Source organism: Lemur catta, chromosome 2 (assembly GCF_020740605.2).
Source record: "Lemur catta isolate mLemCat1 chromosome 2, mLemCat1.pri, whole genome shotgun sequence".
Lineage (NCBI taxonomy): Eukaryota > Metazoa > Chordata > Mammalia > Primates > Lemuridae > Lemur > Lemur catta.
The window spans coordinates 43901220-43914268 of NC_059129.1; the positions used below are offsets into that span (position 1 = coordinate 43901220).

Genomic DNA, 13049 nt, shown 5'->3' on the forward strand with positions numbered 1-13049 from the left:
AGGAGCACAATTGCTGGATAGTACGGTAAGAGTATGTTTAGTTTTAGAAGAAACTACCGAGCTGTCTTCCAAAGGGGCGGCACCATTTGCATTCCCACCAGCAATGAATGAGAGTGCCTGCTGCTCCACACCCTCACCAGCACATGGACGCACCCTCTTTCTGGTCCCTCTCATCCCCAACTGAAGGGCTGCTTGTCCCACATAACTTGGCAGCTGCCTGATCGCAGCTCATTGGCTTTCAAGTGAACACCAGACCAAGAGCTGAGTCAATCAGATTCTTTCTTAAGAATGTGACCCAAGCCTGGACTTCGTCTCATGTGGAGGGCATTTGGTGCACTGCCCAGATTCCCTTAGCAATGACAGACATATTCCCCCAGCTGCTGAAAATGCTGCGACACAAGACACTCCCAGCTGTCAGCCCCTCCAGGATTGCTTCAGCTGGAGAGAGCTGCCTTGCCCAAGGCCATTCCCCAGTTCCCGGGCAGCCCACATCCAATGACCAAAGGCCTGGTCCTCTCCCTGTCCCAGGTCCAGAGCTTTCTGTGAGATCATCTGAGGACATTTTGGGGATGTCCCAACTCAGCTTCCTCCTCTGTCCCCTCCTGCATCCTTCCCTTTCCTCCCACAGGCGTTGAGCCTGAGAACATTCCCTAACAAACATCCTGCACAGTAAACTCCAGCTCAGAGTCTGCTTCCCAGGGAACCCAACCCCGGCACAAGAGCTGCAAGGACCTGAGACATGAAGAGACTCCTGTCATCCATGAGCAGAGAAGAGAGGCAGAGACCTGGCGTGTAGTGAGAGGCAGGCGTGAGCGACCACAGGGCCCCAGGAGAGGAAGTGAGATAGAGCACGCGTCCATGCTGGTTTCCGAAAGTCTACTGGCTCCTGGGTCAGCTCCTTGCACAGCCCTGAGCTTCCGTGAGACACCCCTGATTCCTCGTAGTACCCTCCCCTTTGTTGAGCCAGCTTAAGTGGATTTCTATTTATTGTCCTAAAACTATCTTTAAGCAATACATACTTCTACCTGCATTTGATGGAAGAGAAAACTAAAGCCCAGAGGAGAAGTACCCTCCCTAGGGTCACAGCAGGTTAGTGAAAGAGCCAACTCTGTATCCTTTCTTCACGTAGCAAATAGCTACTGTGGCTCTACTATGTGCCATGAATTGTGCTACTTGGGGGCTGTGACTGTTAGCAAGACAAACCCAACCCCTGCTACCATTGCACCCTCCATCCAGCGAGAGAGAAAGACAAGGGAACCGTCACAGTACAGCAAGATAAGTGCTGTGGAGTCACTTAGGAGGACGCTTAGCCCAGGCTTGGGAGCTCACAGAAACTTCCTGGAGGAGGTGACATTTAAGTCAAGGCCTGTAGGAGAGCAGAGCCCTCCAGGAAGAGGGAACAGAATATGAAAATGCTCACAATGGGAAGGGAATGGTGTGCGGGATTCACATGGTGGTTTTTTTCTACTTAACATATTTTCCTTGGGGGAACCACAGCTTTCCTGGCCCCGTGTTGCTTCTGAGAGGTGGCCAGTCACTGGGCCTATACCCCTCAACAGAAGGCTAGGTGCCTGCCTAGTCTGGCCCACTCAGAATCTCTCTCCAGGATCTGAATGTTCAGTGGAGACCCTCGGGAATAGCAGGGTAAGTGCCGAGGTGTCATGTGGCTGTGCTCTGGAGAGACTGCCCAGGCCACTCGGGTCCCAGAGCTGCCCTGGCTCCTGCCGACCTGCAGCCCCGTTGTCTTGCATCCGTCTACTCTGTGACCTGCCTCACTATCTCTTCAGTAAATCCCCTGTTCTCGTTTCACTTTTTCAGAGTAAACTTTTGGTGTCTGTGACCAAATAATCCTGATTCAGAAATTGGTGCCAGGAGTGGGATTCATGCAAAACCCTTGGGGATGTGTGAGCTACTTGGAATTGGTTTTCACAACTCTACGGGGAAAAATCGGTAGGACTCTGGTTCATATTATTGGGTGGGAAAGTGGTTGCCAATGGTATGCAGCGGCAAACAACTAATCATGTTATGCCCTCTGGTCACCTGGGACCACATGCCAACCAGAAGTGAAAGCTGCCATGGACCAATTTATAAAGGATGGGAATGCTGGGACCATAGGCTGGATGGTTGTTCCTAACACTGATAATTTAAGGCAAGAAAATGACAGGCTCAAATTAAAATATTTGCCTCGAGGCACAGAGTAAAATTCAGGGCCATTGTATGACCATGCCGAAGAATCTTTTATTGCATATGGCCATGGAGTTGAAATTGCTGAAGACTGAACTTAGAGATTGATATCGAAGCTACTGAATTACAATGTCAGTTGAATTCACAACCTCACCGGGTCCCTTCTGTGAAATGGAGGGAATTGGTCAGGAAACATTAGTATCCTATGGGAATGGCCATAGCTGGGAGGATTATGAGGACTCAAAGGACCCTAAGCCCCCAAGTACCTCACTCCACCACCCTTGAGCTCCCCTGAGCCCCACCCTCACTGTTGCTCCCAGAATATTCAGGATGTGCATACAACATGGTGCAGGTGATAGCACTCAGAATCAGGGTGGGGAAGAGAAGAGTTATGCCCAGAAAGAACTGCAGAAATCCACTCATTTGCATTCCCAAGGCGCGAGGACTACGTGTGGAAGTGGATCTGAGGGTGCCTGGTCGAGGTGGGAGGGATGGACGTGTGGGCTCAGCCGCATTTATTGATATGGGCGCAGTCACCAGACGCTTTGCACCCGGGCTGTTCTCTCAGGCAGTTGGCAGAAGTTCTGACACTTTGCAGAAGTCAGTAATGCAAACCTGGACCATATGATGATCCACACTAATTGGCAAAAAGGGACCAGAAAATCTTTGGCATAATTAGGAGAATGAAGTCAAAATAGCTAGAGACAGGAATGCTGAAGAGATCTCTCAATTCTCATCAGTTCCAGGAGGCTCTCCCTTCCTCCTTCCCTTAAGGATGCTATCAGTCAAAAAGGATAATAATCTTGTTGTTTTTGTTATCAGAAGATTAGTAATGTATTTCAGATATACAAAAGGTATAAAGAATAATGAAACAAACACCCATGAGCCTCTTATCCAACTTAAGATACGAAATGCGTTAGTTTGAGTCCTCCAGGAAGCAGACACCAAACTGGGATTTGAAAACGTTTGTGAAGAAAGGGGGAGGGAGGCAGAGGCATGGGCAGAGCCTCAGGGCACCACAGGCCTGGCCTCTGGGAAAGACAGGGAGAAGGAAGGAAGGCTGGGTCAGGAGAGCCTCAGACCGCAGGGCAGTTCTGAGAAAGTTTCAGCAAGGCCGATGGGAAGTTGTTGAGCCACCGTCACCCGTAAGAGGAGCCCTGCACCTGACAGGACCAGGCCTGCCTGGCATCCCTGCCAGGCACAGGTGGGCTGGGTGCAGCCTGGGCAATTGTGGCGTTGGCACAAACACGGTGGAGAACTCAGAGTGCGGCCGCTGAAGTCACCGGTCAATTATGTCCACTACAAAAGGCAAAGTGAGAGGCACGTTGTCACAGCCATGCACGAAACATGGCCAGTACCAATAAAACCCCCTACTGACCCCTCCCAATCTGTAAAATGGGCTCAGCTACCCACTCTCTAGGGTCAGAAATGATGGCAGAAGGGCTGCTGTTGCAATGGGACTTCTAATCTTAGAATGGGTGGGAGGACTTCTCATGGCCCAGCCCAGGAGAAGTAATTATGTGAAAATAGTGGGCGTGGTCACTTGGTCATCCCCTAAAGCACGGGGAGTGAGGGGAACCGTCCAGGAGGCAGAGATCCCTGGGTACAAGCAATTGATCAAGACACCCCTTGGGATGAAATGAGCAAGCAGCCCACTGAGGTCTTACTTGGCTCTAGAACCAAAATCTTCTAGGTTTGGCGACTAAGGGGCTCACTTGAATACCTGTAACTGGGATGGAATTCTCAGTCCAGGGGTGGTTCAGACCCAGAGCTTCTCAAGTGCGGGAGCAGACAGTGCCTTTGAACTAGGGCCCGTTACAACAGCACACACGAGGCACAATGACTCTTCTGTCCCACTTCCTGCAAAGGTACCTCTGCCCTTCCTCTGAGTGACTGTGCACTGCAGAGGTGGACGGTTAGATGATTATCTGAGCAACTCTAACTCCTGGGGGCAGGAGTGTCCCTGTGTTCCACAGGGCAGAGAGGCACTTCCAGAGCTATGGGGTAACTGTGTTCCCACTTGAATTCAGCCTACAGTAGGTCAGTGGGACTTCAGCCCCCTGCAGCAGTTACCTCTAAAGTTCCTGGGAGGAAACAGAGGCCTTTGCAGGTGACAGAAAACCCACATCTGTTTCCTGACCAGAAGGGTAAGGCCTATGACAACAGGAAGGGCCAAGAGGAGTGGCTCTACCTATAAATACAGCAAACCAAAAGCAACACTGCAACCCAAGGAGAATGCGAAGCTGAGCGTCACCATCAAACCCCGGGAAGGTGTAGCTGGGACAGTTCTGACCACATCCCATTCTGTCCCACGGACTGGCCAGCGTGGAAACAGCCAGACCCTAGCCAGCAACAGTGGTACACTGTACTCTTCATCGGGTGGTGCTCCCCTTGCAGCTGCTGTTCCACATGTGGTCTCTTTGGTAGAGCAAATTAATTCAGCCTGGGTGCCTGGTGTTCAGATGGTGATCTGGAGAATGGAATGTACTCAGAATGTCTGACAAATGGAGAGCACCAGCAGCCGGCAGGGAGCGGGGTAGGTGTTGCTGCCCTGCCTCAGGGAGCGCTGGCTTTCCGTCTCCTCCCACAGCCCTGGCCATCCCCCCATCCCCAGGGACATCACGCTGCCAATGGGCTTGAGCGCTGCATTGATAGCAAAACACTAATAGGGTCCGACAAGAAGGAAGTCACGGGTGTCCTAGATGTCTCGGCAAGATGCACATGTGACAGAGATGGGGACATAATTCGGGGCCTGACATCTCAGAGACTATCTTTAGGTCCAGTTGTTGGAGACACGTTGGAACGTTCTCTTCAAAGTGAAGGAGGATTTAAAAGGAGGCACAATGTTTGGTGGACCCCTTTGATTTTGAAAGCACCCTCAAGATCAAATCTTTTTACCAACCTGAAAGAGTTTCCTAAGCAACCTGACAACAACCAGCTTTGAGTGGGGCCCCAGGCAAGGGGAGACTCTGCAGGGATCCTGGGCTGTGGCCCAGACCCCTGTGTCCTCAGCCCTTAGCAGTGGTGCTTAGGGTGTCCAGGGCAGGGCACAATGCCAGGTGGCTTTCACCTGGCAAGTGCAGTCTCCAGAGCTTTTGAATAAGTAACTCTTCTTTGAGAAAATACGTTCTTGCTGCGGGCTGTAGGCAGACTGAATGGCTGACCCTGAGTCACCAAGCAATCGACAGCCTTAGATGTCCCTCATGAATTGGATGCCACCGTCAGTCCCCCTGGCCCTGCACGGGGTGTGCCCAGCAGTGCTCTCTCTCCAGTAACCCTGTGTACAACCCTGTGTCGGGGCCTTTCTGCCCCACATGGTGCGACCCTCGATACAGGAGCAGAGACCAGCAGTATCAGGATGGAATATTTCAGTTGCGAGTAACAGGAAATACTGGCTTAAACAGTAGAAGGGATTTATTGGCTCACATACTTTTTAAAAATACAGTTAATGTGCTCCAGGTTAGGCTGGATCCAGCAACCCGGGGATGTCACTAGAAACCCTGTTCCTGTCTCTCTTTGTCTTCCACGGTGTCAGCATTTCCTAATGTTGCCCTCTCTGCCCCCCCACAAGACGCCTCGGATGCCAGCAGCCCCAGAGCCACGTGCACACGGAACCCCCTTCCAGCCTGCGGCAGTGAGCACAGCTCTGCGGTAACCCTTGGGAAGGCAAAAGGGCTCCTTTCCCCGCACCCCCCACCTCCAGCACCAATGTCCTTGTGGCTCACTGGCCAGGATTGGTCACGTGCCCAGTTGTGGAGCACTTCCTGTGGCTGGGGAGCTTCACTGATTGGCTGCAGATATCTAGGCCCCGCCCCTGTGGCTGAGGGGAGCCAATCCTATCCGAGTAGCGTGACCAAGCATGGGGGAGGAGCGTGGCCCCCCGGCTTCCCCCAGGGGGAAGGGCAGGTGGGGGAATCCCATGTGTCCCTCCCCACGTAACTGCAGGATCGTAGTCCCATATTTTGGCTTGAATCTTATAAGCTCTCAGAGTCCAGCCGTGTTGATGCGAGTTGTCCTTGCTGGGTGTGAGGACGGGCAGAGCCGTGGCTGCCGTGGAGGCCGTGGGGAGACCTGAGTGCTCCGCTCCTCTCTGACCCTCCCGCGGCCCCGGGGCAAACACGGTCCCCACCGTGAGGACCGGCGGTCCTGGCCCGGGCTGCGGGCACCTCCTCCGCCCAGTAAGGCTGGGGACCGACCAGGCCTCACGTCCTCACAAAATACAGGCCCCTCTCGTGCTCTTTGGGTGGCGACTTTTCACTGTTGGTCCTTGAAAAGTCACACCATTTTTCAGACAACGATTCCTCCCCTCACCTTTTTTGTAATAAAAACATTTTCACCCTAAAACCTGTTAATTAAATAAAGTCATCCCTCACTATCTGCCGGGGATTGGTTCCACAACCTTCGGATGTCCACGTCCCTGCTATAAAATGGCGTAGTATTTGCATATAACCTACGCACACCCTCCTGTATACTTTAAATCATCTCTAGGTTACTTATAATTCCCAATACAACGTAAACGCTATGTAAATAGTTGCTATTGCTGTATTGTTTAGGGAATAATGACAAGACAAAAGTCTGGGCGTGTTCAGTACAGACGCGGTCGTCGCGGCCTCTGCATTTTCAGTGGCGATTGGGAGGCCGGGTGCAGCCCGCATTTGGACGGAGACACGCTTGCCACTTGTTTACTGGGCTCTGCGGTGTGTGGGCAGAATCATCACGTGGAAGACACCTGAATTGCGTGCCAGGTGTGGGGGGACCAAGCTGCTTTGCTTTATCAGGCACTGAGCAGGAGGCAGGAGCAGCGACATCTTCCACAGCTCCTCCGGCTGTCGCCTGCACGGCCACACCTGTTTGGAAGTGCTCTCTGTTAAGCCTTTATTTTGCCCTGAAGTTATTCTCCTCTGTTATAAGTCTATTTTTCAGTGCAAGAAAACCGTGAGCCCCCAAAGGCCACAGCCTGTAAGCAGCCCCAGCCCTCCACAACCCCTAACCCGTTGGCTCCTCCTTTGCGGGAGAGAAAGCTTCATCGCATTACGGTCTAGTTACAAATGATGGTGCTTAATTTCAGACTGCTGTTTATTACTTACATAAACCTGATTTCCTTGTTCAATTGCTGTTTTTCTATCTGTGAGGAATTGGCTGTCTTGGCATGGGATAAAAACCACAGTAATTTTTTCATTAAAATTAATGAAAATATTTCTTCGTGTAATGGCTTTTCATTTAGGGGCAGGGTTCTCAGGAATTAATGGAAGTCCTTGAATGAGGGATAGGTGCACTTATGCTGGCCTTCCTGAGCTCTGCCTCTGCCTCTTCCCGAAGCTACCAAGGGCTCCACGCCTGCCCTTGGGAAGGCAGGTACTGTCCCCAGGGGCTCCTTGGGTCCTCACATTTACCCCTGATGTCACGAGAGTGTCAGTCATCCCACCTCACCCACCCCACATGGCCTCCAGTGGAGAAGTAAGTGGGCCAGGGTGGGATGAGTTCTCTTCGGCCCAGTCCACCCTCAGGGGGTCTCCAAGATGGCACTGGATTGCCACAGCCCCCTGCAGGAGACTGGACCCACAGCCTGTCCTGCCCAGAGGCAGCCCCGGGGCTTTCTGAGCAGTCCCTCTATATCACAGCACCCTCCCTGCCTGCCTCAGGATTAGAGACCGCAGAGAGAGTCTATCCCAAACCAACTGTGTTTAGGACGAAGCCCTGGCAGCTGGGATGTGAGTGGGCAAGGAGAGGACAGGCCTGCAGGTTGAGAGAGACTGTGAGGGTGCTCACATGAGTTACAGCAGCGGTGGCAGGATGGCAGGAAGTGAGGGACAGCAGGACTGCAGGGGTGGTCCTGAGAGGACTAGGCTGGGAGGAGGGATCGAGCACCATGAAACGGGCAGCAGGCTACGGGGGTGGGGAGATGGGTTTGGCTTTGGATGTGTGGCACACAGCACGTGGGGTGTGTGGGCTGCCAGGCAGAGACGTCCAGGGGGCGCGGGACAGAGCACGAGCTGCAGAGTCCAGAGGGAGGTCTGGGCAGAGACAGAGAGACCTGGGAGCCCGGGGCAAACCGAAGCGAGGGGAATGGAGCCAACGGCGCAGGGCTTGCTGGAGAGGACAGGTCTATTCTACATGTTCTAGTGTTTTCCTTTCACTAGCTTATTCCTTTGGAGTTTAAATGTGCCTCTATCCCAGAGTTCCTTTTATTTAAATTCAATGTCCATGAGGAATGACATCCTAAGCCCTTGTATTAATCAAGTTATAAGTCATAGAAACTGCACTCACACTAAATGAAGAAAAATAAAAAGAGGGGTAGGTTTATTGGCTCCAGTCAATGAAAAGCCTGAGCTTCAGGTACGGCTGGATCTGGGTGCTCAAGCGTTGTCTTCAGGACGGCCTTGATGCTCCTCTGGGCTGGCTCCACTCGCAGGGGTCAGGGATTTCCCTGACTGCCCCAGGGGTTCGTCTACTAGCTCGAAAAAGAGGGCATCTCTCCCACACCCTGATGCTGATGGATCTGTGAGGCTGAGGTCACGCATCTGCCTGGAGCCAGGCGTGAGTAGCCCCACTCAGTCCCATGGACTAGGAATAAGAGGAGGTCTCTGAGTACAAACTGGGGAGCTGGGGTGCCCCTGAGACCTGGACTGGGGCCACACATGGCTGATCAGAAAGAAGAGCCAGGTCCCGGGGGCTGATAGAAGAGCTGCTGTGCTGTCCCCGGGCTCCTTACCCCGGACTGCTACAGCAGAGAGAAATACACTTTCGCCTTGTTTAATTCGTTGATGGTTTGTTTCTCTGTTACACCCAGTCAAACCTAATCCTACTGAATTCTCGCTCTAATCCTGTGACTCCCAACGTGGGCACGATAAGAAGGCCATGGGGGCAGCGGGGCAGTGGGGCTTTCCTGAGAAGGAGTAGTGGCGCTCCAGAGCCCGGAGCCAGGCCCCAGGGACTCAGCTTCCCCCACCTGCCCACCTCCCCTCACACATACCCTCAGTCACCTCCTGTGACTGGAGGGGACCCCAGAAGGCATCACTCCCTTGGCAAACAGACACTGTGCACCTACTCCGTCACGCCGCCGAGACACAGAAATAATAGGACGTGGCTCCTCCAGAAGTCCTCAGTGTGAGGACAGGCAGGGAGGGCCACAGTGGACAGGGTACAAAGGGAAAACCCGACAGTTGAGTCTTCAAGGATGAGCAGGATTCTGCCAGACAGAAAAGAGTGTTCTAGCCTGGCAGAAGAGCAGCATTCGGGGAACACGGGAACAAGGCAGAAGGGCCATCGGGGCCCTGAGTCCCCCACACTCACCGAAGACGCTTGGCTCCCGCTCTGCAAGCAGTGGAGCCACCAGGGGTTCTCCAGAAGGGAACCTGGGTCAGATTTAGGATCCCAGTTTGGCAGATGAGGAAACTGGAAGCTAAAGACAGGAAGTGACTGGCCTGGGGTCTAGTTCTTCACTTATCGGAGGTTCCCAGGACACACGAGCGGGGGCGTGCAGGGTTCTCCTGCTGCCTGCTGGCCCCATGCTGCCCCTCCTCCAGGTGCCTGCCCAGCCTGGGTAGAAATGTGCAGTAACGCCCCCACCTCGCTGGGGCTAAAGGAGGTCACCAGAGGAGCCAAGAGCCTAGGAGGGAAGTGGCAGCCTCTGGGGGCAGTGCCACCTGGGGGAAGGGCCTGACCCAGAGGCCAGTGTTGGTTCCCACTCTGCTTGGGTGTCAGGGTAACAGGGACAAGCTGTGGAACCGGCTCTGTCAGCTCCTCCTTGGTGGCAGATCTTGGCCCGGGACATGAGGGTAAATAAACCCAGCCGCTGCCCTCAGGGAGCTCACAGCCCGAGGACAAGGCGATCTGTAGACGATGCAGACAGAAGGAGCTCAGCTGCCACAGCCATTTCTCTGTACAAATATATGGTCACATCAACCGTTAACCCCTGCGGTTGGTACCTGAAAGCCGCATCTGCTCATGGGGTCCCTCGGCGGCTTCTCACAGTCCCTGCACCATCTGCTCTTGCCTCTCTCCCCACAAGGTCCAAACCCGATCTAAGGCTGAAGAGGGGACAGACCCCATCCCGTTGCTTCTGCTGTTCCCACGCTCTCCCCGTCTTCCCTCCCCACAGAGAAACCCAAGGAGGCCTTACAGGATGGATGGGAGGCGTTTGGGCGGGCGGCAGGCAGTGCAGGAGCAGCTGGGTGGGCCGGCAAAGGCCCAGCAGTGTGGCTGGAGCTGGGGTGTGTCCCCGGAGGCGATGGGAACACTGGGAACCAGGGAGAGACCGGAGGAGTGGCAGAGCCTGCTCCATGCTACAGGGACTTAAATGTAGGATGAGATAGGAAGCCATTGACTGTTCTTCGGGTAAGGGACACTGGCCCCCGGCAGGCCACAGCTGCCCACCACAGCTCCTCCAACCCTAGGCAGCACCCGCAGCTCAGATCTGCCCAGCGCAAAGCTCTCCTGGCTGCCCTGTCTCCAAGCCCAGTGACAGCTTGTCCAGGAGCTGCGAAAGTGTGGGTGTGGGTGGGGACGGCTATTCACCTACAGAGACAGGAGATGGGGCGGGGCACACAGTTGATTGTGAGTGTGCATAGATGACAGAGCCTTCTCTCCCTCCCCTCCCTGCATCCTAAGAAGAGAGTCCTTGCCCCTTTTGCCCCCACAACACCCTGTACAGGCCCCTGTCATTGCTCTAATGTTACTGTCTGGCAACCCTCTAAGGTCTGTCTCCCCTGAAGGACTGCAGTTCCCTGGAGGGCAGTGACAGATCATTGTCATATCGCCAGAAAGTGCAGCACCTGGCACATAGTAGGTGCTCAAGAAATGCCTCTTGAATGGATGAGTGTGCTTAGGAGGGCACAGGAGTGCGTCCGTGGGTCTGTACCTGTGTGTGTGTGTGTGTGCGTGTGCGTGTGTGCGTGTGTGCAATGCCAGCGTGGTCTGGCCCGCATCTTCCCTCACCCGGGGAAGTTCCTAGCAAGGCGGGGCCGGGGGGTGGAAAGGGGCCTGGTTTTCTTTGCTGCTCATTTGCATGACAGGTGTTGGCAGTTTATCTAGCTGTGATAATGGAGGGGATGGGGGGTGCTAATTCCTTCTCACTTTATTGAATCCACCAATCCTTCACAGCCTCGGGGCCCTGAGAGGGGGTGATTAAAAGACACTTCAGCACGCTGGTTATTGTCAATTAACAGACTCCAATATAAACAATTAATAAAGCAGCAGTGGGAGGCAAGGGGGGGATCCAACCCCAGCCTGGGCCAGCCCCGGGCCGCGGGTCCAGCGCACAGACGGCCTGCCGGGCGAGTGGTTAGGGGTGATGGATGTCTGAGGCGGGACAGAGAGGCAGGGAGGAGAAGGGGGCTGCAAGTCCTCCCCGCTGGTGCCAATGAGGACACACCGGGGGGTGAGGACCTGCCCATGGCCCCAGGGACCACCTGGACAGTGCTCTTTGGACATACGGTCCGGGCCTTTCTCCCCCACCTGCCTCAAGGCACTGCCTTCCCCTGCAGGATATGTGCCGCAGCTCGGGCAACCTTCAGGGTCACAGTGTGCGCTTCCAAAAGTACCCACTGAGCCCACCAGCGCCAGGTGTCCCGCAGAGGATCTCATGGACTCCTCAAGCCGACCTTGGGGCAGGTATGATTATAGGTGGGAAAACACACCTCCAGGGGCTAAGGAGCTTGCTTAAGTAGCCAAAATCGCTCTCTAAGGAGTTAGTGGTGCTGCCTGACTTGACTGTGCGTCTGGGCACTGAAGGCCATACGTGCCATAGGCCAAGAGTCCCCAGATCTGTGCTGTAAGGGCGGGGCAGCCATGGTTAAGCTTTGCCGACCCCACAGCCTGCATCGTAACGCCCCAACCTGCCGACGCGGTGCACAAGCAGCCGTAGACAATACGTAAATGAACGTGCGGCTGTGTCCCAAGAAAGCTTTATTTACCGATGCTGAAATTTGCATTTCATATAATTTCATGTCGCAAAATATTATCTTATTTTGCTTCTTTGTCACTCATTTAAAAATGCAAAATGCATTCTTAGCTCAAGGACTATGCAAAAACAGGGGGTGGTGGCCAGATTTGACCCCTGGGCCGCAGTCAGCCAATCTCTGATCTAGGCTTCAGGACTCGGGGACGCCCTGGGCATTCCGAAGGGAACTTCCCTGGGACATGACTCCTCAGGAGAGCGAGGACAGGGAATCGGAAGTCCCCCCATCCAGCTCTGCTGGTAGGGAGGGTGGGAGGGCAAAAAATGGGTGTTAGACCCTGTTTCACCAGAGAACCAAACGGCCACAAAGCCTGGCCCGAACGGGACAGAGCGCCAGGCGGAGAGGCAGGTGTGGGTGGAGGCGAGTGCAGAGGGACAGACACGGCGGCATCGGCAGGCTGTCCCTCTGCCCACTGGAGTGGGGGCAGGGCACCGGCCGTCCAAAACAGCACTAAGCCTTGGCATTTGGACCTGCGATCGTTTCCTGCTCTTACATGGGATCGTGCCTGTGTCTGATGTTCTGGCACTTAAGGGTAAATGAAAGAACAGACTCAGAGGGAGATGAGATGTCTTTCTCTCCCTACCCCCATCCACCTCTTTCACTCAATTAACAAACATTTTTTTAAGCACCTGCTAAAAGTGGCTTATTTTTCAGTTTGAAACAAAGCCTCCCAGTCTTGCAGCTGTCTTTGGAAATGTACGGGAGAAGGGAAGTGTTGTGTTTGGGGTTGCCAAGGAGGTTCCTGAGGCCCCTGGAAAGTGAGAGTAACTGGAGGACATCCCATGTCAACAGAGCCAGGTAGGTTATATCTCTCTCTCTTTTTTTTTTTTTTTTTTTTTTTTTGAGACAGAGTCTCACTCTGTTGTCCAGGCTAGAGTGCTGTGGCATCAGCCTAGCTCACAGCAA

The 13049-nt window shown here is 53.9% G+C and overlaps 1 long non-coding RNA gene across 1 annotated transcript in view; it reads right to left on the reverse strand.

Moving 5' to 3' along the window:
- The window catches only part of LOC123631965, a 37490-nt gene extending 24681 nt beyond the window's left edge, over window positions 1–12809 (reverse strand). Inside the window, exon 1 of the long non-coding RNA XR_006733271.1 lies at window positions 12773–12809. This is a non-coding gene — a long non-coding RNA (uncharacterized LOC123631965). The remainder of the gene's footprint in view (window positions 1–12772) is intronic.
- Between the last annotated feature and the right edge of the window lie 240 nt (window positions 12810–13049).